At 47.1% G+C, this 4707-nt stretch overlaps 1 pseudogene; it reads right to left on the reverse strand.

Annotated features, from left to right (window-relative positions):
* Positions 1-2080: 2080 nt before the first annotated feature.
* On the reverse strand, positions 2081-4589 carry LOC102877246 (annotated as a pseudogene).
* Between the last annotated feature and the right edge of the window lie 118 nt (positions 4590-4707).

Here is a 4707-nt window from a genome sequence, read left to right on the forward strand (position 1 = left end):
TTGCTCTTGAGTACTTTAGAGAGGTCCCTAACAGCAGACTTTCTCATCGCAATATGTTTTTTTATATCCTGGCTGCTGGTGCCAAGAGTGTTGACCGTGGAGCAAGCAAATTGAAGCTGTGAACAATCTCGATCTCTTCGCCATCCATTCTGATGCTACCCATTGGTCCAGTGGTGAGAATCTTTGTCTTCTTGACATTGAGCCTCACTCAGTCCATACTGAAGGCTGCAGTCCTTTACCCTCTGCAGTAAGTACATGAGGTCCTCCTCAGTTTCAGCGAGCAGGGTTGTGTCATCTGCATAACGCAGATTATTGATGGATCGTCCACCAATCCTAACGCCACGCTTCTCCTCATAGAGCCCAGCCTCTCGGATAATAGATGAAAAAAAAAGGTCAAGGATGAATTGAAGATATCAGACAACTTCAAGTAAATGGTGAGATGTTCAATTCTTCCCAAGATAGGTCACAGATACGAGTCTAAGTGAGTCTTTTCTGGAGAAATCAAGCATTTACAGAGGTAAAACAACAGGTAGAAAACAAAGACCTTCATCTGCTTGTGGACTTATCTGACAGACGATCTACTGACTCATGTCTTCATTCTGTCTGGAGACATTCCAAATAGCTGTTTACTCTGATTCTTAATGATGTGTTAACAGACATTTGAGGAATGCCAATAGTTTAAAAGTAAAAATATTTGGGGGAAAAGACTTTATCTGAGACAAAAGGCTATCTTTTTGTCTTTCATGATCTTGGGAAAGTTTATCTCTCTTCCTTTCTCTGTGTGTGTGTGCGCGCGCTCGCGTGTGCTTCTCTCTGTATGTTTTGTTTCTTCCTCTCCTAGAATTCTGATCACATGTAAAATTTTCCTCTTGTAGTCACACATGATTTTTAAGATTTCTTAATTCTTTTTTTTTTCTACATAGAATTGATGTCAAGAGATTTGTTTTGTACTTTCCTAAACTGCTGTTCACGAGAGAGCTCTGTTGGCCTAATGTATAGAAAGTTATGCTACCAAGCCAATTTAGGTGATTATAATCTGCAGTCCTCAGGCCTGGTTTTAATTGTTTTTGGTTAAACAGTCTTCTAAGTGGTATAGCACTTGTCTGTCCATTTGCTATACAGAGGTAACTCATGGTTGCTGTGATGCTAAACACTGTGACACTGATGTGTCAAATGCGATAATGTTTATCCATGGTGGACCGTGTTTGGTGGAGCTCTGATTAAAACATGCTTGGAAGCAGGAGTGGCATCCATTTCCTCCAGAAACTATGAACTTGGAGAAACGATGAAAGTTTTACAAGTGTTCAGTTCTTTCGTTCATAGGGTTGCTATGAGTCGTGTATGACTCGACAGCACTTAACAACAACAACAATAACCTGTTCTTCAGTTGATTTAGGTCTATTCTTTTATTCTTCCAGTATGTTTTATATCATGGAACTTTTAGTGTTAATCTTCTGGATTTTTTTTCTTTCTTTTTTTTGTTTATTTTTTAAACTCAATTTCCACTAATAAGATTTTTATTGAAAAAAAAATCAAATATATACTTGCAACACCTGTTCTTTCTGGACATATCTAAGAAGTAACTCTGAGGACTCCCACTAAGGAGTCATACAGCGAAGACGTCCACGATGCCCAGTGCTGGAAGCACATGTTTGGTTGTGTAGACAGTGGCCTGCAGCAGGTAGCTGCAGCCTCATGAGGGCAGCAGGAAAGCCAGAGTCCAGGGCAGAGCGGGCAAAGGCGGGTTACACGTCACTGACTGGACCCGACAGTTCAGCAGATCTGGCCAGACCACTTTACTTTGTCGAAATGCCCATTTTTTGACTTAATTAATTAAAGCCGCACCCAGCACAAGATCCAGAGCACGTGTACGGACGGACAAGCACAGGCCCCTCCTTTTCGTTTGGAGCCCGCGGAGCTCTCCTCGTCTGGTCATGAGAAAGCGGGTACCTGGCTAGAACGTGCGTTGGGTCCAGCACAACAGTGCCGAGTTAGCCCAGTGTCCTCTGTCCTGCAACAGCCAGTCACCTCCCTTCCTGGGAGATGAAGTGACCAAACCCCAGCCCTGAGAGGGGTCTCCTCAAGCCAGTTCATCCAGGTTCACGCTGGGGATTGGGTCTCGCCAGTAGCAGAAGGAGCTGAACTCTGGGCATGGAAAGGCGGAGTTCTGTTCTTTGTTGAGAAGAGGAAACACGTGCTCCACGAGCTCGCTCAGCCGGTGGTACAATGAATTGTTTCCTTTGGTCCTTTCCTATATTAACCCCCCCCCCCTTGGGGTTTATAGTGAATATTCTACAGTCTGGAACGCCCACTTGCGTGTAAGCATACACATCATTTGGGCGGTTTCCAAACGCAGCATAGAAGGGCTGCTTGGTCGGGGCAAACAAGTTCTTGACATTCAATTTTAAACTTCTCTGGTTTCTTTTCTACCACTTCCCTGTGGAAGGCGGAGAAGAGGCTGCTGGGGGATAGCATCAGAGGGCCACGAGGTAGGATTGTGCCCTTGTCGTTGACCCAGTGGAGGTAGCCACGGGTCATGTCGGCCATGCCGATGGCGCGGGCGGAGCAGTACAGAAACTTGTAGCCACTCTCATTGATGGAATGGTAGAGCATTGCTATGCCCTGGTGAGTCCAGTCTTTACCCAGCTGCGGGAGGATCTGGCCCAAAGCATCAGACTTGGTTATCATCTCATCGATGTCAGAAATGATGACCTTGTCATTCCAGTTCCACAGGTAAATGGTTCCCGCACAGCGGCAGGTCCCTTGATACTGGGTTGTAATACTAAATACATCATTTGGTCCATCCTGGAGCTTCACTTTTGCTATCTGCTCAGAGGAGAGCCTGAGGGACTTCTTGTAGGAAGTGGCACTGCCATGGACCAGGCGCTCCCCAGGAATGGGCTCCACTTTGATGGATTCCTCAAGCTCTTGAGATGCCTCATCAGTTGATGAGTCATCTTCAGACAGCCTGGTACTGGCCTGCTCCTGTGTGCTTGGTGGCAGGTCGCTCAACGGCTGAGCGTCAGGCTTTCTCTCCTTTGTTTCTGGCAACTGTTTGGTCATGCTCTCTCTCTTACGCCAAAACCACCACCGACCAGACTTCTTTGGCATCTTATCTTTGACCCAGGATTCAACTGTTGCTTTAGGCAAACTCTTCTGAAATACTTGTAAGCTAAGGATCATGGGAGCAGCCAAGGCCCAGTTGTAGTAATGGTTATAGATCCGTATTACGAGATTGGGGTTGTCTCTAAGTCCAGGGTTTTCAGCAAATTCATGGTAAGTAATGATGTGCTCCATGAATTTTTCTTTAGAAATTTCTCCGTTCTCATTGAGGCCCCCACAAAGTGAGAGGGTGACATCGGGCAAGTCCATGGCAGAATCGGAGAGACATTCAGTGCCGCTATCGGCGGCTGCGCTTCCCACAGACTGCAGGGACTGGGAGCCAGAGAGTGTGTCCAACTCGGGCCATTGCTGGGTGCCAGAGTCTGATTCACTTTTAGGGAAATAGAAAGCAGCAACTTCAGGTTCAAGAGCTTTTAAGTCATCAAGGTATATGTCGTCAGGCCCCTGGTGCGGGCTTCTCTTGTGGACACACAAGGCTCTGGGCTTGGGCTTCACTATGGTACAGACTGGGTCTTTAATGGATGTGTCCTTCTCAACTTCCCTCATGAGGATGTCTTCGCTGGGAATCATCCGAAAATGGGTATTTTCTGAAGGCATAATTGTAGCTGTCCTAGGATGATGGTCACATCTCTCTCTTTTGCTTATCTTGGTGGACTCTGGGAACCGCCCCACGTCCACTCCTTGTGAGACTCTGATCTCAGCAGGCTCTTGGCCGGTTTTACCTCCAGCTCCGAATCACTCTTGGGGCACACTGCCTGAGAATAGGCGTTTTCCAAAGGAGACCAGTCTCCATAAGATAAAGGGTAGTGATCCCCGGAATGGAAGACCAAAGGCTCTTTGTATTCCTCTTCCTTTAAAGAAGCATTTGAATATCCTCTTGCTGACTGGGCTCGCTTCTCATCATCAGAGCTTCTCTCCACATCCAATGCGTCATCTGAGGCAAGAGTAGCAGGCTGATCCTCCTTCTTACTGTCTTGCTTATATTTCTTGCGCCTTCGCTTTTTCTTTTCTACAGAACCTGGAGTGAAAACTGTCTCCGTTTCTAAGATGTGAGAGATGCCTGCACTCTGAGGTAATCTTTCATCTCCACTTGATTTCATCAAAAGGGGGTCACTATCTTTAAAGAATTGATCTACAGTAGGAATTGGCGAGGTGGCAAGGTAAGCAGGAAGTTTTTCATATTCCTCTTTCGTTTCCTCTACAAAGAAAGCCTCTCCATTGTCACCTAATTTCATGTGAAGATCCACTGCATCACCATTGATTTCTTTATCAATCACCTTCTCCTTGGACCGCAGCACGCCCAGCTTCCTGAAGCGCACGTGAAAAGGCGAGCACTGGTAGGTACCATCCTGCTGCCGCACCACGATGACGTCGATGCTCCCAGACAGGGTGGCCTAGTTAATGCCCTTGTAGAGTTCCTTCACAGTGACAATCACTTGCCCCGCCAGCAGTCCCACATAATTCATGGTTTGATACTGAGGCGGCTCCGCGGCCTGCTCGCGCCGGTTTGCACGGACAACCGAGTGGAGCTGGCGGCCGGACAGCGGCGACGAGCGGCGGCCAGGGAAGAGGGGCTCGCGGGCC

The sequence above is a fragment of the Elephantulus edwardii genome, unplaced genomic scaffold (assembly GCF_000299155.1).
Source record: "Elephantulus edwardii isolate Elephantulus edwardi_28Jun2011 unplaced genomic scaffold, EleEdw1.0 scaffold00338, whole genome shotgun sequence".
Taxonomy (NCBI): domain Eukaryota; kingdom Metazoa; phylum Chordata; class Mammalia; order Macroscelidea; family Macroscelididae; genus Elephantulus; species Elephantulus edwardii.